General features: G+C 49.1%; 25 non-coding genes across 25 annotated transcripts; 7 read left to right on the top strand and 18 right to left on the bottom strand.

Moving 5' to 3' along the window:
• Nucleotides 1–332: 332 nt before the first annotated feature.
• Nucleotides 333–407, bottom strand: Trnas-cga. The gene has a single exon. It is a non-coding gene; the product is annotated as a tRNA-Ser (tRNA).
• A 3,486-nt stretch (nt 408–3,893) lies between these two features.
• On the bottom strand, nt 3,894–3,965 carry Trnag-ccc. Its single transcript has one exon. It is a non-coding gene; the product is annotated as a tRNA-Gly (tRNA).
• Nucleotides 3,966–16,646: 12,681 nt separating this feature from the next.
• On the bottom strand, nt 16,647–16,719 carry Trnav-aac. The gene has a single exon. It is a non-coding gene; the product is annotated as a tRNA-Val (tRNA).
• A 158-nt stretch (nt 16,720–16,877) lies between these two features.
• Nucleotides 16,878–16,950, bottom strand: Trnav-cac. Its single transcript has one exon. It is a non-coding gene; the product is annotated as a tRNA-Val (tRNA).
• A 402-nt stretch (nt 16,951–17,352) lies between these two features.
• On the top strand, nt 17,353–17,424 carry Trnap-agg. Its single transcript has one exon. It is a non-coding gene; the product is annotated as a tRNA-Pro (tRNA).
• Nucleotides 17,425–17,618: 194 nt separating this feature from the next.
• Trnav-aac lies at nt 17,619–17,691 on the bottom strand. The gene has a single exon. It is a non-coding gene; the product is annotated as a tRNA-Val (tRNA).
• A 157-nt stretch (nt 17,692–17,848) lies between these two features.
• Trnav-cac lies at nt 17,849–17,921 on the bottom strand. Its single transcript has one exon. It is a non-coding gene; the product is annotated as a tRNA-Val (tRNA).
• A 402-nt stretch (nt 17,922–18,323) lies between these two features.
• Trnap-agg lies at nt 18,324–18,395 on the top strand. The gene has a single exon. It is a non-coding gene; the product is annotated as a tRNA-Pro (tRNA).
• A 190-nt stretch (nt 18,396–18,585) lies between these two features.
• Nucleotides 18,586–18,658, bottom strand: Trnav-aac. The gene has a single exon. It is a non-coding gene; the product is annotated as a tRNA-Val (tRNA).
• A 157-nt stretch (nt 18,659–18,815) lies between these two features.
• Trnav-cac lies at nt 18,816–18,888 on the bottom strand. Its single transcript has one exon. It is a non-coding gene; the product is annotated as a tRNA-Val (tRNA).
• A 402-nt stretch (nt 18,889–19,290) lies between these two features.
• On the top strand, nt 19,291–19,362 carry Trnap-agg. Its single transcript has one exon. It is a non-coding gene; the product is annotated as a tRNA-Pro (tRNA).
• A 190-nt stretch (nt 19,363–19,552) lies between these two features.
• Trnav-aac lies at nt 19,553–19,625 on the bottom strand. Its single transcript has one exon. It is a non-coding gene; the product is annotated as a tRNA-Val (tRNA).
• A 157-nt stretch (nt 19,626–19,782) lies between these two features.
• Trnav-cac lies at nt 19,783–19,855 on the bottom strand. Its single transcript has one exon. It is a non-coding gene; the product is annotated as a tRNA-Val (tRNA).
• Nucleotides 19,856–20,257: 402 nt separating this feature from the next.
• Nucleotides 20,258–20,329, top strand: Trnap-agg. The gene has a single exon. It is a non-coding gene; the product is annotated as a tRNA-Pro (tRNA).
• Nucleotides 20,330–20,519: 190 nt separating this feature from the next.
• Trnav-aac lies at nt 20,520–20,592 on the bottom strand. Its single transcript has one exon. It is a non-coding gene; the product is annotated as a tRNA-Val (tRNA).
• Nucleotides 20,593–20,749: 157 nt separating this feature from the next.
• Trnav-cac lies at nt 20,750–20,822 on the bottom strand. The gene has a single exon. It is a non-coding gene; the product is annotated as a tRNA-Val (tRNA).
• Nucleotides 20,823–21,224: 402 nt separating this feature from the next.
• On the top strand, nt 21,225–21,296 carry Trnap-agg. Its single transcript has one exon. It is a non-coding gene; the product is annotated as a tRNA-Pro (tRNA).
• A 190-nt stretch (nt 21,297–21,486) lies between these two features.
• On the bottom strand, nt 21,487–21,559 carry Trnav-aac. The gene has a single exon. It is a non-coding gene; the product is annotated as a tRNA-Val (tRNA).
• A 157-nt stretch (nt 21,560–21,716) lies between these two features.
• Trnav-cac lies at nt 21,717–21,789 on the bottom strand. The gene has a single exon. It is a non-coding gene; the product is annotated as a tRNA-Val (tRNA).
• A 402-nt stretch (nt 21,790–22,191) lies between these two features.
• On the top strand, nt 22,192–22,263 carry Trnap-agg. Its single transcript has one exon. It is a non-coding gene; the product is annotated as a tRNA-Pro (tRNA).
• Nucleotides 22,264–22,457: 194 nt separating this feature from the next.
• On the bottom strand, nt 22,458–22,530 carry Trnav-aac. The gene has a single exon. It is a non-coding gene; the product is annotated as a tRNA-Val (tRNA).
• A 158-nt stretch (nt 22,531–22,688) lies between these two features.
• Trnav-cac lies at nt 22,689–22,761 on the bottom strand. Its single transcript has one exon. It is a non-coding gene; the product is annotated as a tRNA-Val (tRNA).
• A 402-nt stretch (nt 22,762–23,163) lies between these two features.
• Trnap-agg lies at nt 23,164–23,235 on the top strand. Its single transcript has one exon. It is a non-coding gene; the product is annotated as a tRNA-Pro (tRNA).
• A 194-nt stretch (nt 23,236–23,429) lies between these two features.
• On the bottom strand, nt 23,430–23,502 carry Trnav-aac. Its single transcript has one exon. It is a non-coding gene; the product is annotated as a tRNA-Val (tRNA).
• Nucleotides 23,503–23,660: 158 nt separating this feature from the next.
• Nucleotides 23,661–23,733, bottom strand: Trnav-cac. Its single transcript has one exon. It is a non-coding gene; the product is annotated as a tRNA-Val (tRNA).
• Nucleotides 23,734–27,341: the final 3,608 nt, after the last annotated feature.

Genomic DNA, 27,341 nt, shown 5'->3' with positions numbered 1-27,341 from the left:
CGCAGTGGTTTGCACACTGGACTCGCATTCCGGAGGACGACGGTTGAATCCCGTCTCCGGCCATCCTGATTTAGGTTTCCCGTGATTTCCCTAAATCGCTTCAGGCAAATGCCGGGATGGTTCCTTTGAAAGGGCACGGCCGATTTCCTTCCCCATCCTTCTCTCATCCCGAGCTAGCGCTCCGTCTCTAATGACCTCGTTGTCGAGGGGACGTTAAATACTAATCTCCCCCCCCTCCCCTCCCCCCCCCCCCTCCAGCCTCTACGGAATATTTTAATGGTTGCGGAATCAGTAATTATTATCAATGAAACTTCCTGGCAGATTAAAACTGTGTGCTGGGCCGAGACTCGAACTCGGGACCTTTGCCTTTCGCGGGCAAGTGCTCTACCGACTGAGCTACCCAAGCACGACTCAAGCCCCATCCTCACAGCTTTACTTCTGCCAGTACCTCGGCTTCTACCTTCCAAACCTTACAGAAGCTCTCCTGCGAAACTTGCAGAACTAGCACTCCTGAAAGAAACAGTATTGCGGAGACATGGCTTAGCCACAGCCTGGGGACTTGAGTCGTGCTTGGGTAGTTCAGTTGGTGAGCACTTGCCGACGAAAGGCAAAGGTCCCGAGTTCGAGTCTCGGTCCGGCACACAGTTTTAATCTGCCAGGAAGTTTCACATCAGCGCACACTGCGCTGCAGAGTGAAAATCTCATTCTGGAAACATCCCCCAGGCTGTGGCTAAGCCATGTCTCCGCAGTATCCTTTCTTTCAGGAGTGCTAGTTCTGCAAGTTTCAAATCAGCGCACACTCCGCTGCGGAGTGAAAATCTCATTCTCAATTGTTATCAATGGTTGATAGTCGATGCCAATTCCTCTTGCAAGATCCGTCAGGCAGGGCTACCCTTTATCAATGCCCTTATTTGTAATTGCGCTCGACCCGTTTTGAGCAGTTGCTCAAATCATTGAAGGTATCAAGATCCGTCACGTGTCTCCAAAGCGTGCTGCCTACGCTGAAGACGTGGGGATTTTCATGGAGCGGACCCACGACTTGGATAAGGTCCACGATATTCTGACGTTGTACGAACGTGCCTCTGGCTCCGTTTTGAAGGCACGGAAAAATGTGTTGGTCCCACTAGGTCCGCGAGACATGTACACTGCGCAGGACTGGTTCCGTGTTGCTCGCAGCCATAGAATTTTAGGCTTCGACGTTGCTGCGTGCCCACAAGTTCTAAACTGCAGGCGAATTCTTGTAACTGTGAAGACCCTATGTCGCAGCCACTATGGTCGCTGATTCAATCTACATCAACGAATCGCTGTCATTCACACATTCATTTTATCTAATGCCTGGTACATCGCCCAACTGCTCAGCGTTTCGAAGCCAGGCGGCAGGGCAATTTCTAAAGCTGTCTCCTGGTTCCTATGGAGGCACGAAAGCTTGCAGACCAACAGTCCGGCAGGAACAACAGCAGCACTCCTGGAGCTCTGCCGCCTACACTCCGAAGGAGCGCCAGTCTCCCTCGCGGGTTGTTGTTGTTGTGGTCTTCAGTCCTGAGACTGGGTTGATGTAGCTCTCCATGCTACTCTACCCTGTGCAAGCTTCTTCATCTCCCAGTACCTACCGCAAACTACATCCTTCTGAATCTGTTGAGCGTATTCATCTCTTGGTCTCCCTCTACGATTTTTACCCTCCACGCTGCCCTGCAATACTAAATTGGTGATCCCTTGATGCCTCAGAACATGTCCTACCAACCGATCCCTTCTTCTGGTCAAGTTGTGCCACAAACTTCTCCTCTCCCCAATCCTATTCAATACTTCATTAGTTATATGATCTACCCATGTAATCTTCAGCATTCTTCTGTAGCACCAAATTTCGAAAGCTTCTATTCTCTTCTTGTCCAAACTATTTATCGTCCAAGTTTCACTTCCATACATGGCTACACTCCATACAAATACTTTTAGAAATGACTTCCTGGCACTTAAATCTATACTCGATGTTAACTCGCGGGTATCCCGTTTAAATTGTCATATGTCCGGGAGTACTTTTTAACTAGGAGTTATGCTCTGTCAACGGCTACCGACAGGAACAGGACAGCTCGCGGTCTCTATGTTGCCGTGACTGGACAACCTCCGCGTCATGAACTTGTGGTGCAGAACCCCACAATGGAACGGGTGAAGGTGTGGGCAGACTTCAACAACCCAGTGTTGCCGCCGGACGTGAGTGCGCTATGGCTTAAGATCGTCCACAACACCCTGGCGACGAATCAGCGGCTTTCGGACATCCATCTCCTCCCCTCCACCAACTGTGGAAGATGTGGTGATCCGGACACACGCAAACATCGTTTCGAGTGTAGCTCTGTGTCGACGGTATGGCGGCTCTGTCAACAAATGGTCGCCCACGTTAACAGAACGCCTCCACACCTAGTGACTGTTCGTCGTGTGATACTGCCTGTCTTCTAAGCCTTCCTGCAGACGAAGAATAATGTCACTGTCTGGGTATTAGGGCACACGATTTATGCAATTATAGATCTGACCGTTACTGATTAATGTGATATACCTGGATTATGTGTGGGCCCAGTATATGAAAATGAAAGATTGCGTCAACTATCGCGAACTGTTTACGAATATTTTGCAGGCGGCCTTCGATTATGGCTATGAGATGGCACTGCGGACAACACCTTGCACTGAGTTTTACTGAGTAGGCACGGTCCACGTTTTATTACTTTTCTCTTTGTTTTACTTGTTTCACTTGTGTTGTAGTTCATGCATTGCGCCACGTACTCACTACGGAACGTTCTGGTTTTATCTCTTGGAGAGAGTCACATTTTAATACGGAGGAATTTTATTTTGTTTCACCAGCCTTCATGAGTATACTGGAAGATACGACCTGTATGTTTGACACATTCATGGCTGCAGAAGTGTTTTTCCAGTCACTTCATTTCCGTTACCGGACTGTCACTACTTCATTTTGTTAATTTTAGATGATTTATTTTTCGTTAGTGTGATGCGCACAGTCATCAACACTTAGTTGTGCAGTATTGCCAACTGTTATTAAGACCTCTCCGTTCCATCGGAGTGGGTGACACTACTGAAGAGAGAAGAATAACATTTGTTTAACAAATAAATTTTTGTTGAAGAACGTGCAGCTGAGTGCAACTGCGGAAGAAAAAGACCGTCCGCGCGACTCCACAGTACTATCGATTTTAGTACTCCATTGTTCTGCAGAAGTGGACAATATCACATCCCAGAAGTACATGATTTAGTTTGTATTGTCCTTGCGTAAACGAAGTTCGAAAGATTAAGAAATTACAGCGTTGAGGCTTGCCGAAGAAAGCGTTACTAGGTGGAGCAAGGAGGGCTATAAAAGGGGTTGGGAGGCCCTAAATGACAAAAAAAGTGCAGCTGTTCTCATGTGATCACCGGACTTACGAACCGTTGGGCGTGGTTAGTACTTGGATGGGTGACCAGCTGGGAGCTCGATCTGCATTTGGCTTCTTTCATTTTGCCTTTTTACTTCGGTTTCGTTGCTGCTTAGCGTTAATGATTCTGTTCAGCACGCTGACGCCACTCTTGCCTCTCGGTAAACTAAGGCGCGAATCTGTGGCCACAATAAAATGAAAGGTTCTGTCGTGTGTTTGTCGTTTTTTGGTCTCTCACAGTCGTTTCTCGCGCCTGCCCTCTACATATATGCCCGTTTCGAAACGTTAGCTTTCGCGTCAGCCGAGACAAGGCAGTCAGAGACAAGTCGACACACGATGCTGGGAATCGAAATCCGGCGACTGGCGCCCTGGCAGCACGGAGTGAGACGAGGGGCGGAGGAAAACTATTCGTACCGCGACAGCTCACAGTTCCGAAGATCGCGTTTCGTTACGTGGAATACCCGTAGAAGAAAAAGGTACCTTTTGTGCGGTGGCCGGGAATCGAACCCGGATAAACTGCTTGGGAAGCAACCATGCTGACCGTTACACCACCACCGCGTTGTGCTGCGTCCCACCCACGCCCTGATCTGTCGGCTACCCTCCTGCCACCAGAGGCCGAAGGCGATGGCGCTGTAGGCGCTCAACGCCAGGGCGGAGGTGAGCACATCTGAACGCAGTGCGTAGGTGCTGCTAGGGCGATGTAGCGTAGCTAGAAGCAGAACTGACAGCCGTTGAAAAACTGCCCTTTAATTTACAGCAGGGCGATAAAACAAATATCTAATGTGACGTACTTACTGATGATCCAGAGTCGATTCAGCATATGTGTGCCAATCCAGAAGTAGAAAGCGCCTAAGTATCACAATATTAAGTTGGTTAGTTTGATGTTCGCCTGGAGCATATCATTAGCTTCCCCTGAGGGCGAAATGCACAGCGTAGCCGTTGCTAGGGAACGGCCTTTCCTGTCGTTTTTTGTTTTCTCTGCGTCAATGTGAATATTGATAACTACAGTTCTGCTCGTTCCACTCAAGACAGATGGCGACGGAAAACAATGGTGTAAGGCACCATGTTTAAGCTGTGGTTCCCGAAAGTGAGGGTGGGGTGGAACCTCACATCTGACAACTCGTTTTAAATACTCTAGAAAAAACGTATTTCCTTCACACAAGAAAAAACAAGCAAATTTCGCTGTCAGGCTCCGGAGATGTTGCTAGGAACGACGGCAGCATGTTGTTTGCGCTCGCAAGTTAGATTGGCCGAGCGGTCACAAGTCGCGCTTGAGACACGTTGCTATTCGGACGTGCTGAGAGCGCTGTTAACCGGTGTGTTTACGAGTTGTGTATTTGTGTTGTTTCTACTTTCTTTTGGAAGTGCCGTGATTATTTACCATTGATTGTGGTGGAGTTTCTAACCGTTTTCGTTGCTATTATTTAGCGGTCTCGACCGCTTGTTAATTTCTGATATGGCCAGTTTATTTCCCACGAAAAGTACCCTCCGCTTTGAATTTGAAAAGTCAACCCGTCACGTACAACCGACATCGCTGGAGATTCATGACTGGATAGTGGACGTTATTGGTATCAATTCTGATCAGGTGCACACTGCGTATTACGACATGGAGCAGTATTGTTTTTTTGTCAAATTACTGAACCCTGTGTTGCTGGATAAGATACTCCTGAAGCATGGCGGACGAATTGAATTCCGACATCGGGATAACTCTGTAAGTACCGTCACCGTTACTAATGCCGACGTAGAATATAAAAATGTACGTATCTTTAATCTGCCCCCGGAAGTTGAAAATTGTTATCTGAAAGATGTGTTAAGCAAGGATGGGGATGTCAAACAGATTCGAAATGAACGCTGGTCTAGCCAGCATCGGTTGCAATGTTTCAGTGGTGTTAGGTCAGTAGACATGCATGTAAAAGTCAATATTCCTTCCCATATTATGGTTTGCGACTACAGGGTTCAAGTTACGTACACTGGTCAAACTTTGACGTGTCACATCTGCAATGAGAGTGGCCACATGCGTCAAGATTGTCCCAAACGGGTTTTCGTCTTAAAAAATTCTTTACAGCAACGGAAACGGCTAACGCTCGCGGAGATTGTTACCGATAATCAAGCGGCAGAAAGTGCTACAGCCGGTGGTGTATCTGCGTTGCATGAACCGGAAGTCGTGCGCATTGAGGAATTTCCAACCTTGCCTCGGACAAGTACGGACGAACCGACACTTGCGACCGGAGACACTGCTACCAATAAACGACGTAGGACTTGTGACGGTAGTAGTTCTGAGGACGAAGCCCACAGTACACCAGAATCAAAGAGACAAGACTCGCAGGAACGTAGATCTGATATTAAATTCTTAAAAGGTCCCGTTCTAGTAGACGATTTTCCCTCTGGCATGTCACATAGTGACATTTCAGCTGCTGTCGCGGCGTCGCAGGGGACGGATGGTCGGCCCTCCAACCAACCACAGCACCAGGTTCCGGTGGACCGACCGACATGTGAACAGCAGGTCGCTGCAGGGGTTCAACACGGCGTAGACAGTTGTGATAGTAAACAGACCACACCTCTAGATGAGGATGCCGGACAGCCAACGGCGGCGGCTCGCGACATGGCAACACAACAGGAATGTTGTCATGACACGGAACGCGAACATAAACAGCAGTCGGTGACGGAAAATGTCAACAAACCACTTCATGTGGAGTTTGATAACAAACCTGTTGATAGCGAAAGTACTTCCGCAGCTGGGTTGCCGCCGGAGGACACGCCGCGAGTGGTTCCGGCCGTAGTGTCGCGACCGTCGTCGGCCGTTGACAATCCCCACGACCCGCCCACGCCGCCGTCTGCCGAGATGGCTCATAGTGGGCGCCGCAGGAACAGAATCCAACCAAATGTGAACGTTGTCCGAAAGAAAACTAAGAATAAAGATGCCGGGGGCAAACACAACGAGCATGGCTTGGCTTTACAACTGGATAAACAAATGGAATGGCATGACGATCCGACCGTTGGCGATGATTAATTCATCCCCGTTCCTGCATAGGTCTCAGTATGTCACAGGCATATAAAATAACAACGTTAAATATTAACAAGATCCGATCTGATGTCAAGGTGCGTGCTCTACAACAATATCTTTACGAGTCGGATACAGACATCGCCCTTTTACAAGAGGTGGCCTTGCAGCAAATAAACCTTACCGGTTTTGTTGCAATAATCAATTCTTTCTCGGAAACGAACGTGGGGACTGCCGTCTTAATTAGGGAAGGTATTCCGTTTGCCCACATTGAAAGATTAGAATCCGGTCGAGGACTGAGTGTCACTATTTTTGGCGTTACTGTTATTAATTTGTACGCGCCTTCCGGGAGTACTCGTAGAGCTGACAGCGCACGCTTTTATAAGGAAGATATCATTTATTTACTGCGGAACAATCCTACGCAGCTGATCATTGGAGGTGATTTTAATTGTGTATTGTCCAGAAAAGATCAGACACCAAATTTTAATTATTCACCTGATTTAAACCGTCTTGTTTATGATCTTAAACTCAAGGACACCTGGGAAGCTCGGTACCCAACTTTAGTGAGGTACACACACATCGTTGGAAATTCCTGTAGCAGGATCGACAGGATTTATGTGTCTGAAAACTTAGCAACTAACTTATTAAATGTAGAAACTATTCCTACCAGTTTCTCAGACCACAGTGGCGTGGTTGCGTGTATCAACTTACAACAACAACCCACGCGCTGGTTTAAAAATCAGTGGCATCTTAATCTTTCATTATTAACCGACTGAGACCTGGAGGAGGCCGTCAGGCGTGCTTGGGAGCAGTGCCTCCGCACTGTTCCTGCCTTCCCTAGCATTATAGCATGGTGGACCTATAAAGCGAAGCCCAAACTGCGCAGGGTTCTTATGTCCTTTGGTATTGAACGGGCTACTGGAATTCGCAGGACAATGGAATTTTATTACTCCTTATTAAGAGATTTGTATGACAGAGCGGATGCCACGGCTACTAGAATAGGGGAAATTCAGAGAATCAAAGCTAAATTAATCAGTCTGAAACGGGAGCAGTTAGAAGGACTTAAGGTTCGATCCAAAGTAAAATCAGTACGCGCAGACGAAACGGTGGCCTTGTATCACCTTGTCAAGCACGCGAAGAATAGAAGGAGGGCTTTCGTTGATGAACTTAAACTCGAAGATGGCACGACGGTCACAAATCAACGCGATATCGTCAGAGAACTTTACAGCTACTTTGTCAGGACTTATACTTCAAACGCTCCCCATGCAGACAGCGCTTCTCAACTCCTTGAAGTTCTTCCTCCGAGGATAACTGCAGACGAAAGTGAAAGTCTTTCTTCGGGTTTCAGTCACGAAGCCGTTTTCGACATCATCTGCAGTTCCCCTACTAACAAGTCCCCTGGGCCTGACGGTCTTCCCATTGAATTTTATAAAAAGTACTGGCACATACTCGGAGCGAAGATCACAGACATGGTGAACGAGGTCTTGCAGGGGCAGTCTGTTCCAGGAGAGTTTAAAGAATGTAAAATTGTTCTCCTCCCTAAGACCAGAGGTGGAAAATCTGTAACAAATCTTCGGCCGATATCACTACTGAATTCCGATTACAAGATTGTAGCTCGTGCAGTTAAGATGAGGCTTCTGCCGCTCACTTCCAACATGCTTTGCAAACAGCAAACATGTGCTTTTCGGCGGACTATACTGCAAACGGTTGCCTTTTATAGGGATATTATTGCGCTCGCTGACGCCAGCAACGTACAATGTGGTCTGCTCTTTCTCGATTTTTTTAAGGCATTTGATCTTGTCAACCACACGTACCTACTAGAGACACTGCGGCGCTTGGGCTTTTTACCGTCCGCGATCGCAATAATAAAAAATGTAGCCATCGGAATCACTGCAAAAATTTCAGTAAATTCGCAACTCACGAAACGGCTCCTCATCGACAGAGGTGTCCCTCAGGGCAGCCCCTTGTCGATGTTGCTGTTCGTCATTTCGCTCGAGCCGCTCCTCACGCACCTGCAGGCGAAGCTTAGTGGTTTAACGATCTCAGGAGTGAAGTCCGTAACAGGAGCCTATGCGGATGATGTTGGGATTGTTATCAGAGATGAGTCTGACGTCACTGCGCTTGAAGCTGTCCTCAAGACCTACTGTCAGGCGTCTGGAGCACACATCAATGACCAGAAAAGCAAGTTTTTAAATCTGCGAGGCCTCGACCGTCTTCAAATTTCGTGTGCCACACACGTCAGTGAACTGAAAGCTCTAGGGATAGTGTTGAAGGCGTCAATATTAAACATGACGGCGGCGAACTGGAGGGATGTGGCTCACAAAATCAACGGTGCAGTCATTGATAACTACCACAGAAGTCTGAACCAATTTGACAGAATTACGTTGATTAATACGTGTGTTTTATCTAAGGCCTTCTACACGGCGCAGGTTCTTCCTATTCCTGCAGGAGTGGCTCAAAATATCATGTCAAATGTTACGAAATTTCTATGGAAAGGCGAGATCTTTCGTGTATCTGCACGGACAGCAGCGCTACACCCAACGCATGGAGGGATGGGATTGGTTGACATACGGCACAGTTATTTCATGCTGTCCGGCCACATAGTCTTGAATCTCCGCTGAATGTTCAACCTATTTGTTACCGGCTTAAACATATCAGAGAGTATTATCTCGAGTATAGCTACCTTAGTCACCAGTTACGGCACACTCAGTCCTTAACGGCAAAAGCAATTTTGGCGGACAGGAGGGAACACGAAAGCCAGAATCCGATTGTTAGCAAATATAGTGGAGTCCAATGGGATGCAGTATGGCGAAACGTTGGTTCCACTGTTTTGAGCTCGGATGCTCGTACTGCGTGGTACAAAGCAGTCAATAATATCATAAGTACCAATGAGCGACTCCACCGGATAGGGCTGAGTGCTACCGACCTCTGTCTTCACTGCAACCTCACAGATACCGTGTTGCACAGATGCACCTGTGGGGAACGTCTCCACAACTGGAACTGGATTCAGCAACAAGTCGCCCTTATCACTCGCAGTGTTCCCACCAATGTCCACGCAATGATGATCTATCGGCCTGATTTTAAGTTTTACCCACAGACGAAAAATAATACTGTGGCTTGGTTACTGGGTAATTATTCTAGTTATATCTTTAACAAACTTGGGGATGATGATCGTGTCGCATTCAAAATGCATATGGCAATCGAATTTCACAAAACACTTCAATACAAGAATCATGGCAAGAACTTTGGAAATATGCTTAACATTGTATTCAAAAAAATGGGAATAGGGTAGTGAACCGGGAGTGTGGGGGTGGGTTGGGACGCGGAGCACCTGTAGTGCCGCGAAGAGGCCCCACTGCTTCTGCCTCGTGTCCTGACTTCAGCCACTGCGCCTCGGTACCTCCCTCCAACAGTGCACACGGATCACCAGAATACACTTGGATCCGAGATGAGAAAACATCTTTTTGTTTTTTTTCTTTTTAAATTCTTCTAGAACAACTCTTCACGGTGGTCCCTAAAGGAGGGGATTTCGATTAAAAAAAAAAAAAAAAAAAAAAAAAAAAAAAAAAAAAAAAAAAAAAAAAAAAACAAGAAAACCAAAAATTAATTAAAAGAAGAAAGATAAAAAAAGTGGAGCAATTGGTTAACGCACGTTACTCAGAAAAAGTAAAAAAAAATAATAAAAAAAATTAAAAAAAAAATGGGGTATGATTCCTGCTTCGGGTGCAGCAGGTCCTGGGTTCAAATAAAAAAAAAAAAAAAAAAGTGGTTAAGGCAAAAAAAAAAAAAAGCGGTCTAAGGCGCCAGATTTAAGCTCTGGTTCCCTAAGGGGAGCGTGGGTTCGAACCCCACATCTGACAACGCATTTTAAATATTCCAAAACTACCAATGTCGTACATGCGGGAAAACAAGTAAATTACGCGGGAACAGGTAGTCGCGCTTGCGACACCGTGCTGGTCGGACGTGTCAGAGCTCCGCTCCACCGCGTGTTCACAAGGCGTGTTTTCCACTCATATTTCTGTTTGCAAGTGTTGTGTTATTCTGCAGTTTATATCGTTTTCCATTTGTATTTTTGTTGCGGTCTTATTGTAGCGGGTTAACCGCTCGCTATCTGCTGCAATGTCCAGGTTATTTCCGCGAAAGTGTACACTCCGTTTTGATTTCGACAAGTCCACCCGATCTGTGCAACCGAGTTCACTGGAGATACATGACTGGATCGTTGATGTTATTGGGATTACATCTGACCAAGTGCACACCGCCTATTATGATACCGAGCAGTATTGTTTCTTTGTTAAATTACTGAATCCTGTATTACTGGAGAAGATCATGACGAAGCACGGAGGCAGTGCTATTTTCCGACACCGGGACGACTCTGTAAGTACAGTGCTCATTTCCAATGCCGATGTAGACTACACGAACGTGCGTATTTTTAACTTACCCCCTGAAGTAGAAAATTGTTATATGAAGGAGGTACTGTCCAAATTCGGTGACGTTAAACAGATTCGACATGAACGGTGGTCAAGCCAACATAGGTTGCAATGTTACAGTGGCGTTCGATCTGTAGAAATGCATGTCAAGCAGAATATTCCATCCCATATACTTGTTTGTGACTATAAGGCTCACGTTACTTACATTGGCCAAATACCGACCTGTCATATATGTAATGAGAGTGGTCACTTGCGTCAAGACTGCCCCAGGCGCATGTTTGTGTTAAAGAATTCCCTCCAGCAGCGTAAAAGGCTTACTTTGGCGGATGTAGTGGCCGCCAAGCCGATGACAGAAATTGGGCTCCCTAGTTCTGAAATGCCTTCGGAACAGCAACAAGAAACTCGTTCTGATGAGTTTCCGGTTCTGGTTCGGAGAGACAAAGGTGCGTTGCCCCCTGCAAAACTCGATGCCGCGACCAATAAGAGGCGCAGAACTTGTGACAGCAGTGGCTCTGATACCGACACCTCTAGTGCACATGAGACCGCGAAAAAGGACGATCGGGAATCCGGCTCGGAAGCGAAAGCTCCAATCGGTGAGGCTATTGTGGACGCTTCTCCTCCCACAATTTCAAGTGCCGATACTTCCGTGGAAGTTAAGCAGTTGCCGCTGGCTAGTGCCTTAGAACTTCCGCGACAGCCAACTCCGGCCGACCAACCTGTACGGGTGGCTCACATTGCTGCAGGAAGTACACACACAGAGGCCTGTGATGGTGGTATACAAACATCTCTGAGCGCCGACGGTACACATCACGTGGCAGCCGCTTCGGTTCAGGACTCACAACAAGGGGAATGTCAACAACTCCAGGAAATAATACAAACACAGCTGTCCGGGTCTGTCGGTGACAACAAACAGCTGCGGGTAGAGAATGTTGCCCAACAGGCTGATAGTGCGAGTGATAGTTCAGCTGCTCGCTCGCCGGCGGTGTCGCCGCGTGCCATCCCTTCGCGGGATGTGCCGGGAGAGCAGCTTGACATCACCCACGACCCTCCCACGCCGCCGGCTGCGGAGGTGCTCCACAGTGTCCGCCCCAGGATCCGAGTGCAACCTAATGTAAATGCTGTGCGTAAAAAGAGTAAGAACAAAGACGCAAGAATACAACTCAGTGACGTCACAGACACGAATTTCCCGGCCACAAATATGGAATGGCGTGAAGATGTTGCCCTTTAAAGATATTTGCTCCTTCCGCCTCTCCAACGTACTGTCATTATGTCGCAAGCCTATACGATCACGACATTAAATATTAATAAAATCCGGTCGGAGGTGAAACTGAGTGCCTTAAAACAATATCTCTATGAGTCGGGAACAGATATCGCTCTTTTGCAGGAGGTGGCCATGCCACACTTAACTGTTCCTGGTTTTGTTGCTATTACAAATTTTTCCCCCGACTCGAACGTGGGGACTGCCATCTTACTTAAAGAAGGCATTCCCGTCACTCAGGTTGACAAGTTAGATTCCGGTAGAGGTGTGGGTGTCACCGTTTTTGGCGTCACCATCTTTAACTTGTACGCGCCTTCTGGCAGTACCTATAGAGCGGAACGAGCAAACTTTTTTAAGGAACAAATCATCTATTTGTTACGGAAAAATCCCGAACGTGTTATCATTGGAGGTGATTTTAATTGTGTATTATCCCAGAAAGATCAGTCCCCGAATTTTAATTATTCGCCTGAATTAAAGCGTCTCGTGACCGACCTCAAACTGAAAGACGCGTTAGAAATTAGGTACCCGACCTTGGTACGATTCACACACATCGTCGCGAATTCCTGCAGCAGAATTGACAGGATTTATGTTTCCGACGTTTTAGAGAAAGTCTTGTTACGAATTGAAACAATACCCTCCAGCTTCTCTGATCACAGTGGTGTCGTTGCGTGCCTGAATTTGCTGCCACAACCAACGCGTTGGTATAAAAATCAATGGAACTTGAACGTCTCCTTATTAACGGATGCTGACCTAGAGGCGGCGGTGCGACGCGCTTGGGAGCAGTGCTTGCGCACTACCACAAACTTTCGTAGCACCATAGCGTGGTGGACTCAGCATGCAAAACCCAAACTGCGAAAAGTTGTTATATTCTTCGGTATTGAAAGAGCAGCCGCGATAAAGAAGACGATGGAGTTCTACTACACTGTCTTACGCGACCTCTGTGATACAGCCGACGCCGCGAACACCAGAATAGACGACATTCGAAAAGTAAAGGCGAAATTAATCAATCTTAAGAGGATGCAACTGGAAGGTATTAAGATCAAATCTAAAGTGAAGTCGGTCAGGGACGATGAAACAGCCGCTCTATACCACCTTGTCAAACATGCTAAGAACAGAAGGAGGACTTTTATTGAGGCCCTGAAACTCGGCGATGGCACGACTGTCGGCACCCAGCGAGAGATTATCAAGGCACTACACGACTATTTTGTTGACACCTACACGTCAGCGGCTACTCATGACGACTGCTATGACGAACTGTTTAGTGCCATTTCCTCTACTATAACTAGAGAAGACAATGACACCATTTCTTTGGAATTTAGTAATAAAGATGTTTTGGAGATTGTCTGCCACTCGCCGATCAGGAAGTCCCCTGGTCCTGACGGATTACCCATTGAATTTTACAGGAGGTATTGGCACATCATCGGGGACAAAATCACCCAATTAGTGAACAAAGTTTTTCAAGGGAAGCCTATACCACTTGCCTTTAAGGAATGCACAATTGTGCTTATCCCTAAAAGCAGAGGTACCAAAAATATCGCCAACTTCCGCCCCATTTCATTGTTAAACTCCGATTATAAAATAGTCGCCCGTGCAATCAACACGCGAATGATGCCCCTCACTGCAAAATTCATTGGACGTCAGCAGACATGTGCCTTCGGGAGAACTGTATTGCACACGGCAGCTTTTTATCGGGATATCATTGCTTTAACGAACGCCAGTAACATGAAGTGTGGGCTGATCTTTCTGGACTTTTTTAAAGCCTTTGACCTCGTCGCTCACGAGTACCTCCTTGAAACCATGAAAAGATTCGGTTTCTTGCAGAACGCGATTGACATGATCACAAACATGGCACTGGGGATCAACGCAAGACTTTCTGTCAACTCGCAACTAACCCAACCGATTCAAATCAACAGAGGGATTCCACAAGGCAGCCCTTTGTCCATGTTACTTTTTGTTCTTTCACTCGAACCTCTGTTACTCCAACTGCAGGCGAAACTCACAGGGCTAACACTTTCAGGAGAAAAAACTGTCGTAGGCGCCTATGCCGACGATGTGGGTGTGGTTGTCCGCAATGAGAATGATGTCACCACTTTAGCGGCTCACCTCCAGCAATACTGTTTGGCGTCGGGGGCTAAATTGAATGACAAGAAAAGTAAATTTATTAACCTCTGTGGCCTCCAGCATTTGCGAGTTGGCTACGCTCAGGAAGTCAGCGTCCACAAGGCTCTCGGCATCATATTGACGGCGTCCTCTTTAAAGATGGCGGCGGCAAACTGGAGGGAAATAGTGCGTAAACTTAACGGTGCTCTCATTGACAATTCCCACAGAAGCCTCAATCAATTTGATCGGATTCATCTGGTCAACTCCTGTATTTTATCCAAAGCCTTCTACACGGCGCAGCTCCTGCCACTGCCTGCAGTCATTGCTAAGCACATTATGTCGAAGGTGACCAATTTTATTTGGAGAGGGGAAATTTTTCGCGTGTCTGCCCAAACTGCGACACTCCACCCCCAGAATGGAGGGATGGGATTAGTAGATATCAAGGTGAAAGCGATGGCTCTCTATGTTACAAGGACGACCGCTATAATTAACAATGATCCTTCCGGCATTACAGCGCAATTATTCACTGCCGTCAGGCCGCAAAGTCTTGACCCACCGCTGAATATTCAGCCCATCAGTTATCGGCTAAAACATATCAGAGATTATTACCTTTCACGGAGCTACATCGGTAAAGAGGTCATAAACTCTCAACGTTTAACTGCACAAGCCATAATAGCGGACTGGCGACAACACGAAGGAACGAATCCTTTGGCAACGAAGCTCGGTGGCATGAACTGGGATATTGTATGGCGCAATGTCAGTTCCCGTGTCCTCAGTTCCGATGCTCGCACCGCCTGGTACAAGCCATCAATGATGTGGTTAGCACGAACGAGAGGTTACATAAAATCGGGCTCAGTGACACCCCTCTCTGTCGTCGCTGCCAACTGACGGATACAGTTATCCACCGTTACACCTGCGGGGACCGTCTCCAGAACTGGGTTTGGCTTCGACAAAAAATAGCTCTTATTACCAGGACTACAACCGCCAATGTTTCGTCAGCACTACTGTCTCGTCCTGATGTGCATTTTTATCCGCAGACGAAAAACAATGCAGTTTTGTGGTTGATGGGTACCTATTCCAGCTACGTCTTTAATAATTTTGGCGGTGACAATTATTTGGAATTCAAGATGTTTATGGATATCGAATTCGCCAAAACATGTACGTACCCGAATCATGGGAAACTCTTCGGCAATATGCTTAAAATAGCGTTTCATCGCATGGGTATCGGATAGGTCAACTGAGTGTGAAGGGGTGAGGCCGGGCCGCGGGACACCAGTAGTGCCGCGAAGAGGCCCCACTGCTTCTGTGTCGCGTCCAGACTCCCCCTCACACTGCGGCCTTCACTGACTCGCTGGACACTGGCTACAGGACCTTTCATTGAGTGAGATACGAAGCTGTGTTTATGTTACGTTTATTCTTCGAGCAGCACTTCTACTATGCCCAAGGGCGAAGTCTTTTCGTTGTCTTTTTCACCATTCCAATTTATTTTCATAGAAGGTTACGGGTTTCGTATTTCAAAAAAAAAAAAAAAAAAAAAAAAAAAAAAACGTGGCGAAATTGGTTAGCGCACGGTCCTTATAAGGCAGTAGCCGTGAGCAATGCCGGGGTTGTGAGTTCGAGCCTCACATGGGGCATACTTTTACCAATTGTTCCTTTTTTATGTGCTCTCGTTGTGTCTTTACATCCGCTTTTTTTTACTGCTGTGTGGAAATGACCGAGGTGGTCAATCGGCGTTTTCAGTTTCAATTTGGTTGATGTGGTGCTTTCCAGTTAAGGCTTTCCATGACGCACGGGTCGAATTATTTTAAATTTGAAGTCAAGGTTCTTGTTTTTACTAGTTTTTCTAGGGATGTTTTTTCTTTTTTCTCTTTTCCCTTTTTTCCCCCGTATGTGTGCTGTTCGCTGCATACCCATCCATTCCGTTGCATTACTTTGGAGGGATTTATTCATTTTTCATTTCGCATGTATGTTTCCACGTATTGGACCATCCGGAGGAACTACTTGCACTTAAGCAGGAATGTCTGGATCAACGGGGGAACACCCACGTTCATTGTCATCGGGGGAGCTACATCAAATAATTGTACAGCCACAGAAGCTCGCCAACGACGGCGGTTATCGAGAGCGCAAGGCCGGGCTATAAGGGGAGTTGGGAGGCCCGTCAAAAAAGAAAAAAAAAAAAAAAACAAAAAAAAGTTGGTCTAGGGGTATGATTCCTGCTTAGGGTGCAGGAGGTCCCGGGTTCAAATCCCGGACGAGCCCAAGCGTTTTGTGCAAACTGATCGCACCTCAGTGGCTGAGTCAGCGCAAAAAGCTCGCCGTCAATATCAAATGAATTTCTTATTCGATGTGAGCAATTGACACTCGGGTCCGACGCGTGAAGGCGATTACGAAGGTTTCGGGTACAGATGGTAGCAGATGCATGTTAGTAAGTCTTGCTTAAAGTGATGAAAAAGTGTTTCCGCCTGGGATCAAACCGGGGACCTTCTGCGTGTTAGGCAGACGTGATAACCGCTACATCACGGAAACCGCTTGTGTGCGCCTTATTTCGCAGACAACTTGTAGTGATGTTGCCATCGTAACTAAAAAATTCAATAAATGTGGTACTTGCAAAACGAAGGGACATGCGGCAGATCCACACACGAAGTGGCTCATTGGAGGACAATACGACATAGGCAGGAAAATACTGTTCCCGCCCTGGATCGAACCGGGGAACTTCTGCGTGTGAAGCAGACGTGATAACCGCTACACTACGGAAACGACGGACCCGAGGAGTCCATCCTTGTTCACTCGAACTTGCCTCAGCCTTTCTCCCGTCCGCGAATGCACTCACGATAGTTCATTTGTCAGCCTGGAACCCATCACAGCCGAGGGCTCAAGAAGTCTTCGGGGTGCTCGAGAGGGTGTCTGCCGTAGCACCCCTAACGAGATAGCGGCGTTTCGCGCAGTCGTTATTGCAAGTCATATCAGCAAAAGCAATCACTTTCTCAGCAGCAGGCAGTGCGAGCCCAGCGGCAGCTCTACATGAAGGTACCAATAGCCCAGGAAGGCCGCCGACCGCGGGAATTCGCGCCGCCCCCATCCCGCCAGCGTACACGAGACTTCCAGGGCACCCTGGACGACATCGAGGGACTGGAATAATTGGCAATCGCCGTGTCACAGGGCTCGTTGGTCTAGGGGTATGATTCCTGCTTAGGGTGCAGGAGGTCCCGGGTTCAAATCCCGGACGAGCCCGAGCGTTTTGTGCAAACTGATCGCACGTCAGTGGCTGAGTCAGCGCAAAAAGCTCGCCGTCAATATCAAATGAATTTCTTATTCGATGTGAGCAATTGACACTCTGGTCCGACGCGTGAAGGCGATTACGAAGGTTTCGGGTACAGATGGTAGCTGATGCATGTTAGTAAGTCTCGATTAAAGTGATGAAAAAGTGTTTCCGCCCGGGATCGAACCGGGGACTTTCTGCGTGTTAGGCAGACGTGATAACCGCTACACCACGGAAACTGTTTGTGTGCACCTTACTTCACAGACAACTTGTAGTGATGTTGCCATCGTAACTAAAAATTCAATAAATGTGGTACTTGCAAAACGAAGGGACATGCGGCAGATCCACACACGAAGTGGCTCATTGGAGGACAATACGACATAGGCAGGAAAATACTGTTCCCGCCCGGGATCGAACCGGGGACCTTCTGCGTGTGAAGCAGACGTGATAACCGCTACACTACGGAAACGACGGACCCGACGAGTCCATCCTTGTTCACTCAAACTTGCCTCAGCCTTTCTCTCGTCAGCGAAAGCACACACGACAGATCTTTTGTCAGCCTGGAACCCATCACAGCCGAGGGCTCAAGAAGTCTTCGGGGTGCTCGAGAGGGTGTCTGCCGTAGCACCCCTAACGAGATAGCGGCGTTTCGCGCAGTCGTTATTGCAAGTCATATCAGCAAAAGCAATCACTTTCTTAGCAGCAGGCAGTGCGAGCCCAGCGGCAGCTCTACATGAAGGTACCAATAGCCCAGGAAGGCCGCCGACCGCGGGAATTCGCGCCGCCCCCATCCCGCCAGCGTACACGAGACTTCCAGGGCACCCTGGACGACATCGAGGGACTGGAGTAATTGGCAATCGCCGTGTCACAGGGCTCGTTGGTCTAGGGGTATGATTCCTGCTTAGGGTGCAGGAGGTCCCGGGTTCAAATCCCGGACGAGCCCGAGCGTTTTGTGCAAACTGATCGCACGTCAGTGGCTGAGTCAGCGCAAAAAGCTCGCCGTCAATATCAAATGAATTTCTTATTCGATGTAATTGACACTCGGGTCCGACGCGTGAAGGCGATTACGAAGGTTTCGGGTACAGATGGCAGCAGATGCATGTTAGTACGTCTTGCTTAAAGTGATGAAAAAGTGTTTCCGCCCGGGATCGAACCGGGGACCTTCTGCGTGTTAGGCAGACGTGATAACCGCTACACCACGGAAACTGCTTGTGTGCACCTTACTTCACAGACAACTTGTAGTGATGTTGCCATCGTAACTAAAAATTCAATAAATGTGGTACTTGCAAAACGAAGGGACATGCGGCAGATCCACACACGAAGTGGCTCATTGGAGGACAATACGACATAGGCAGGAAAATACTGTTCCCGCCCGGGATCGAACCGGGGACCTTCTGCGTGTGAAGCAGACGTGATAACCGCTACACTACGGAAACGACGGACCCGACGAGTCCATCCTTGTTCACTCAAACTTGCCTCAGCCTTTCTCTCGTCAGCGAATGCACACACGACAGATCTTTTGTCAGCCTGGAACCCATCACAGCCGAGGGCTCAAGAAGTCTTCGGGGTGCTCGAGAGGGTGTCTGCCGTAGCACCCCTAACGAGATAGCGGCGTTTCGCGCAGTCGTTATTGCAAGTCATATCAGCAAAAGCAATCACTTTCTTAGCAGCAGGCAGTGCGAGCCCAGCGGCAGCTCTACATGAAGGTACCAATAGCCCAGGAAGGCCGCCGACCGCGGGAATTCGCGCCGCCCCCATCCCGCCAGCGTACACGAGACTTCCAGGGCACCCTGGACGACATCGAGGGACTGGAGTAATTGGCAATCGCCGTGTCACAGGGCTCGTTGGTCTAGGGGTATGATTCCTGCTTAGGGTGCAGGAGGTCCCGGGTTCAAATCCCGGACGAGCCCGAGCGTTTTGTGCAAACTGATCGCACGTCAGTGGCTGAGTCAGCGCAAAAAGCTCGCCGTCAATATCAAATGAATTTCTTATTCGATGTAATTGACACTCGGGTCCGACGCGTGAAGGCGATTACGAAGGTTTCGGGTACAGATGGCAGCAGATGCATGTTAGTACGTCTTGCTTAAAGTGATGAAAAAGTGTTTCCGCCCGGGATCGAACCGGGGACCTTCTGCGTGTTAGGCAGACGTGATAACCGCTACACCACGGAAACTGCTTGTGTGCACCTTACTTCACAGACAACTTGTAGTGATGTTGCCATCGTAACTAAAAATTCAATAAATGTGGTACTTGCAAAACGAAGGGACATGCGGCAGATCCACACACGAAGTGGCTCATTGGAGGACAATACGACATAGGCAGGAAAATACTGTTCCCGCCCGGGATCGAACCGGGGACCTTCTGCGTGTGAAGCAGACGTGATAACCGCTACACTACGGAAACGACGGACCCGACGAGTCCATCCTTGTTCACTCAAACTTGCCTCAGCCTTTCTCTCGTCAGCGAATGCACACACGACAGATCTTTTGTCAGCCTGGAACCCATCACAGCCGAGGGCTCAAGAAGTCTTCGGGGTGCTCGAGAGGGTGTCTGCCGTAGCACCCCTAACGAGATAGCGGCGTTTCGCGCAGTCGTTATTGCAAGTCATATCAGCAAAAGCAATCACTTTCTTAGCAGCAGGCAGTGCGAGCCCAGCGGCAGCTCTACATGAAGGTACCAATAGCCCAGGAAGGCCGCCGACCGCGGGAATTCGCGCCGCCCCCATCCCGCCAGCGTACACGAGACTTCCAGGGCACCCTGGACGACATCGAGGGACTGGAGTAATTGGCAATCGCCGTGTCACAGGGCTCGTTGGTCTAGGGGTATGATTCCTGCTTAGGGTGCAGGAGGTCCCGGGTTCAAATCCCGGACGAGCCCGAGCGTTTTGTGCAAACTGATCGCACGTCAGTGGCTGAGTCAGCGCAAAAAGCTCGCCGTCAATATCAAATGAATTTCTTATTCGATGTAATTGACACTCGGGTCCGACGCGTGAAGGCGATTACGAAGGTTTCGGGTACAGATGGCAGCAGATGCATGTTAGTACGTCTTGCTTAAAGTGATGAAAAAGTGTTTCCGCCCGGGATCGAACCGGGGACCTTCTGCGTGTTAGGCAGACGTGATAACCGCTACACCACGGAAACTGCTTGTGTGCACCTTACTTCACAGACAACTTGTAGTGATGTTGCCATCGTAACTAAAAATTCAATAAATGTGGTACTTGCAAAACGAAGGGACATGCGGCAGATCCACACACGAAGTGGCTCATTGGAGGACAATACGACATAGGCAGGAAAATACTGTTCCCGCCCGGGATCGAACCGGGGACCTTCTGCGTGTGAAGCAGACGTGATAACCGCTACACTACGGAAACGACGGACCCGACGAGTCCATCCTTGTTCACTCAAACTTGCCTCAGCCTTTCTCTCGTCAGCGAATGCACACACGACAGATCTTTTGTCAGCCTGGAACCCATCACAGCCGAGGGCTCAAGAAGTCTTCGGGGTGCTCGAGAGGGTGTCTGCCGTAGCACCCCTAACGAGATAGCGGCGTTTCGCGCAGTCGTTATTGCAAGTCATATCAGCAAAAGCAATCACTTTCTTAGCAGCAGGCAGTGCGAGCCCAGCGGCAGCTCTACATGAAGGTACCAATAGCCCAGGAAGGCCGCCGACCGCGGGAATTCGCGCCGCCCCCATCCCGCCAGCGTACACGAGACTTCCAGGGCACCCTGGACGACATCGAGGGACTGGAGTAATTGGCAATCGCCGTGTCACAGGGCTCGTTGGTCTAGGGGTATGATTCCTGCTTAGGGTGCAGGAGGTCCCGGGTTCAAATCCCGGACGAGCCCGAGCGTTTTGTGCAAACTGATCGCACGTCAGTGGCTGAGTCAGCGCAAAAAGCTCGCCGTCAATATCAAATGAATTTCTTATTCGATGTAATTGACACTCGGGTCCGACGCGTGAAGGCGATTACGAAGGTTTCGGGTACAGATGGCAGCAGATGCATGTTAGTACGTCTTGCTTAAAGTGATGAAAAAGTGTTTCCGCCCGGGATCGAACCGGGGACCTTCTGCGTGTTAGGCAGACGTGATAACCGCTACACCACGGAAACTGTTTGTGTGCACCTTACTTCACAGACAACTTGTAGTGATGTTGCCATCGTAACTAAAAATTCAATAAATGTGGTACTTGCAAAACGAAGGGACATGCGGCAGATCCACACACGAAGTGGCTCATTGGAGGACAATACAACATAGGCAGGAAAATACTGTTCCCGCCCTGGATCGAACCGGGGACCTTCTGCGTGTGAAGCAGACGTGATAACCGCTACACTACGGAAACGACGGACCCGACGAGTCCATCCTTGTTCACTCAAACTTGCCTCAGCCTTTCTCTCGTCAGCGAATGCACACACGACAGTTCTTTTGTCAGCCTGGAACCCATCACAGCCGAGGGCTCAAGAAGTCTTCGGGGTGCTCGAGAGGGTGTCTGCCGTAGCACCCCTAACGAGATAGCGGCGTTTCGCGCAGTCGTTATTGCAAGTCATATCAGCAAAAGCAATCACTTTCTTAGCAGCAGGCAGGGCGAGCCCAGCGGCAGCTCTACATGAAGGTACCAATAGCCCAGGAAGGCCGCCGACCGCGGGAATTCGCGCCGCCCCCATCCCGCCAGCGTACACGAGACTTCCAGGGCACCCTGGACGACATCGAGGGACTGGAATAATTGGCAATCGCCGTGTCACAGGGCTCGTTGGTCTAGGGGTATGATTCCTGCTTAGGGTGCAGGAGGTCCCGGGTTCAAATCCCGGACGAGCCCGAGCGTTTTGTGCAAACTGATCGCACGTCAGTGGCTGAGTCAGCGCAAAAAGCTCGCCGTCAATATCAAATGAATTTCTTATTCGATGTGAGCAATTGACACTCTGGTCCGACGCGTGAAGGCGATTACGAAGGTTTCGGGTACAGATGGTAGCAGATGCATGTTAGTAAGTCTCGATTAAAGTGATGAAAAAGTGTTTCCGCCCGGGATCGAACCGGGGACTTTCTGCGTGTTAGGCAGACGTGATAACCGCTACACCACGGAAACTGTTTGTGTGCACCTTACTTCACAGACAACTTGTAGTGATGTTGCCATCGTAACTAAAAAATTCAATAAATGTGGTACTTGCAAAACGAAGGGACATGCGGCAGATCCACACACGAAGTGGCTCATTGGAGGACAATACGACATAGGCAGGAAAATACTGTTCCCGCCCTGGATCGAACCGGGGAACTTCTGCGTGTGAAGCAGACGTGATAACCGCTACACTACGGAAACGACGGACCCGACGAGTCCATCCTTGTTCACTCAAACTTGCCTCAGCCTTTCTCTCGTCAGCGAATGCACACACGACAGTTCTTTTGTCAGCCTGGAACCCATCACAGCCGAGGGCTCAAGAAGTCTTCGGGGTGCTCGAGAGGGTGTCTGCCGTAGCACCCCTAACGAGATAGCGGCGTTTCGCGCAGTCGTTATTGCAAGTCATATCAGCAAAAGCAATCACTTTCTTAGCAGCAGGCAGGGCGAGCCCAGCGGCAGCTCTACATGAAGGTACCAATAGCCCAGGAAGGCCGCCGACCGCGGGAATTCGCGCCGCCCCCATCCCGCCAGCGTACACGAGACTTCCAGGGCACCCTGGACGACATCGAGGGACTGGAATAATTGGCAATCGCCGTGTCACAGGGCTCGTTGGTCTAGGGGTATGATTCCTGCTTAGGGTGCAGGAGGTCCCGGGTTCAAATCCCGGACGAGCCCGAGCGTTTTGTGCAAACTGATCGCACGTCAGTGGCTGAGTCAGCGCAAAAAGCTCGCCGTCAATATCAAATGAATTTCTTATTCGATGTGAGCAATTGACACTCTGGTCCGACGCGTGAAGGCGATTACGAAGGTTTCGGGTACAGATGGTAGCAGATGCATGTTAGTAAGTCTCGATTAAAGTGATGAAAAAGTGTTTCCGCCCGGGATCGAACCGGGGACTTTCTGCGTGTTAGGCAGACGTGATAACCGCTACACCACGGAAACTGTTTGTGTGCACCTTACTTCACAGACAACTTGTAGTGATGTTGCCATCGTAACTAAAAAATTCAATAAATGTGGTACTTGCAAAACGAAGGGACATGCGGCAGATCCACACACGAAGTGGCTCATTGGAGGACAATACGACATAGGCAGGAAAATACTGTTCCCGCCCGGGATCGAACCGGGGACCTTCTGCGTGTGAAGCAGACGTGATAACCGCTACACTACGGAAACGACGGACCCGACGAGTCCATCCTTGTTCACTCAAACTTGCCTCAGCCTTTCTCTCGTCAGCGAATGCACACACGACAGTTCTTTTGTCAGCCTGGAACCCATCACAGCCGAGGGCTCAAGAAGTCTTCGGGGTGCTCGAGAGGGTGTCTGCCGTAGCACCCCTAACGAGATAGCGGCGTTTCGCGCAGTCGTTATTGCAAGTCATATCAGCAAAAGCAATCACTTTCTTAGCAGCAGGCAGTGCGAGCCCAGCGGCAGCTCTACATGAAGGTACCAATAGCCCAGGAAGGCCGCCGACCGCGGGAATTCGCGCCGCCCCCATCCCGCCAGCGTACACGAGACTTCCAGGGCACCCTGGACGACATCGAGGGACTGGAGTAATTGGCAATCGCCGTGTCACAGGGCTCGTTGGTCTAGGGGTCAGTTCCGCCGCGGCCGCGGCCGCGGCCGTGTGCAGACGTGCGGTAGTGGTCGCGTCGCCTGTGCTTAAGGGTGCACGCCGCTGTTGGTATTGTAAGTACTTCTTCAAGAAAGTGATGGAGGATGAGTTGCGACGTTACACGATACGATTTGGATTTCCGTATGGCTATGCTCGACCACAGGTTCACGAACTCATTGACTGGTTTTACGATCGATTAGGACTGCGAGATGACGAAGTTCTTGGGTTTTCGTATGATTTTCTTGCGAACGCTGTTTATGTAAAATTGGTTAGTGATGATCCTTGCGTTCGTATTATGACCCTCACGGAAGGCACAGCGGATTTTGTTAACTCTAAAGGCGAAATTTGTAAAGTATCCGTTAGTCATGCTGGACTAGGGCTTCGAACCGTCCGTATATTTAATCTGCCTTTCGAAGTTAGCTTCGATAGAATTCGGCAAGCTTTGTCTCCCTACGGTAATGTCTTGCAAATTCATGCCGAGCAATGGAGGGGTTACAAACATTTCAATGTTGATAACGGCGTTCGGAATGCGAAAATTGATTTGACGAAGCACATCCCGTCCAACATTTTGGTGCAAGGTTTTCGAGCGCTGGTGATGTACGAAGGACAACCGCGAACTTGTGTAATTTGTGGTTCTACCGACCATTTAAAATCTGCTTGTCCCCGTGTCCGGGCGGGTCGCCGAGGAATGCAACATCGTCTTACACCTCTCGATGGGCACGATGGCAATCGGTTGTCTTACGCGCAGACATTGATGGAGTCGCCTACGACACAACCGACGCTCCACCAACAGGCTGCGGTGACCCCAGACGCCGGCGCGGTCATTGTCAACAACTCTGCGGCACCCCCGAATGTCCCGTTCGTAGTGATGTCACCGATATCGACAGCCACGCTGCACACCTGCAGGTTTCCCCGACTGTCGGCCTTCGTGCCGACCAGGCAGGACCGACTCCCGTCCCTACTCCAACTACGTCCGTCGAGCTGAAACAATTGTCGGATGGTGCCGACATGTCGCGCGTTTCCTGCCCCCTGACGTTGCGCTCCCCACACCCCTCCCTCTCGGCAGTGACCTATCTGCGGAAGGCTCTACACCCAGCCTCTTGACGGACGTCACAACCGTTTCGGACGCCGACGCACCTCCCCCAAGAACTGGGAAATCTAAGCGGTCGGCACGGAAGCAGAGTGAGGAGGAGATCCGCACTCTGGAAAAGAAATTACAGCGCACTATAAAGCAGATCCGAAAAGACGGCAGTGAACGCGGCGGCACAGATGAAATGGGTTCCGTCGCGCGCCACGTGGGGGAGGCCGATGTGGAGATGCATGTCGACCGTCCGAGTCCTGAGCTGATGGATACTGGCCATCAGCATACGCCAGTCGAGAAGTCTTGGGCAGACGAAAGTGAATAAAACGGGCCCTTTCTATCCCCACCATGCAAGATTATAAACTTGCCACAGTTAATTTAAATAGGATCGCATCCGATGTCAAACTTAAATGCTTGACCGACTATCTATATGCCGCCGACATAGATATAGTTTTCTTCCAAGAAGTTGTTTCCCCCAAGGTTGGAGAAATACCTGGGTATGATGCCATATTAAATCTTGGCGCTGAGGCGGGCACTGCGATTTTATTCAAAGCTGGCATCGCTTAATAACCCACAGCGATTTTAGAAACGGGACGCGGCATTGCCGCCCAATTACAGGATTTGCTTCTCCTGAACTTGTACGCCCCGACAGGGTCCGCTGGCAGAAGGGACAGAAGTGATTTTTTTAGGGCTGAAGTTGTGACCTTATTGACAAACGTTCGTCTCAAGATCATCCTGGGTGGGGATTTCAACTGCGTTTTACGCAAAGAAGATCAAAGTCCGAATTTTAATTTTTGTCCCGAGCTACTAATGTTAACAGATGGACTGCATTTACAAGATAGTTGGTGTCACCTTCGACCACACACGATGGGTTATACCTATGTGAGCGCTGCTTCTTCTAGCCGTCTGGATAGGTTTTATGTTTCTCAAGATCTTTTACATACCATTCGTGATTGTGAACTATGGCCGCTCAGTTTTAGTGACCACTCCGCATACCATCTAACGATTCGGCATGTGCGACAGAAGACCTTTTTGGGACGCGGCACGTGGCAGCTGAATGTCTCGCTGCTAGCTGAAGCGGACTTACGGCGTTGCCTCGTTGACACCTGGCAGCAGTGTCTCCAGAGGCAAGTTCGGTATAGGGAGCGCGTTCTTTGGTGGACGGAGTTTGTTAAGCCGCGGATTAAGAAATGTATTTGCCAGTTTGCCAGGACCAGGGCTTATTGGCGGAAACGGTCTCTAGAATTTTATTTCCTCGGTTTACGCCAGCTGTACAGCGATCCCTCTGCTTTATCCGACAACCTAATCCGCATCAAGCGTATTAAAGCCAAAATTACTGCTTTAGTTCGTGAAGCACTTGTTGGCAATCGGATACGATCGCGCTCTTCTGATGACGTCTCCCACGAGTCCGCATCGTTATTCCATCTCATACGGGAAACCAAACGTGGCAAACAACAAATTATTGCTCATCTGACGGATGCTGGCGGGAATCTGTACAATGAACAGGGTGCTATCAAGACGCATGTCTTCAATTATTTTCGACAACATTATTCCGAGTCAGATACCGATCTATCGGCGGGGGATGATTTTTTAAACGACATCGCTTCCACAGTGGATCAGGATGTCAACGCTGCTCTCTTGGCCAATGTCACCAATTCTGAAGTTCAGTCCATCCTTGCGTGCGCTGCCAAGAACAAAGCTGCCGGCTTAGACGGCTTGCCGGTCGAATTTTATTCACGGTTCTGGGATGTGATCGGCGGCGAATTGACCGCCATGTATAACGAACTGTTATCGCATGCTGCCTTCCCCCCGCAGTTCACGGAAGGCATGGTTGTCCTGGTTCGTAAAACATCCAATCCGACTATGTTAAATGACTTTCGGCCAATTACGTTGCTTAACTCTGATTTCAAGATCTTGACTAGGATTATAAACACCAGGCTTAAAGTACTTCTTGGCAAAGTACTTGGCCCTTATCAGACGGGTGCAGTCAGTGGTCGATCGATGTTGAATGCCCTGTGTGAATATCGCGACCTGACTTATTTAACTTGGATTACCAACACTGATTTGGCGTTATTGTTTCTCGACTTC

Source organism: Schistocerca piceifrons, chromosome 2, assembly GCF_021461385.2.
Source record: "Schistocerca piceifrons isolate TAMUIC-IGC-003096 chromosome 2, iqSchPice1.1, whole genome shotgun sequence".
NCBI classification, from domain to species: Eukaryota; Metazoa; Arthropoda; class Insecta; order Orthoptera; family Acrididae; genus Schistocerca; species Schistocerca piceifrons.
Note: the sequence above shows the minus strand (reverse complement) of the source record. Positions and strands in the feature narration are given on the sequence as shown.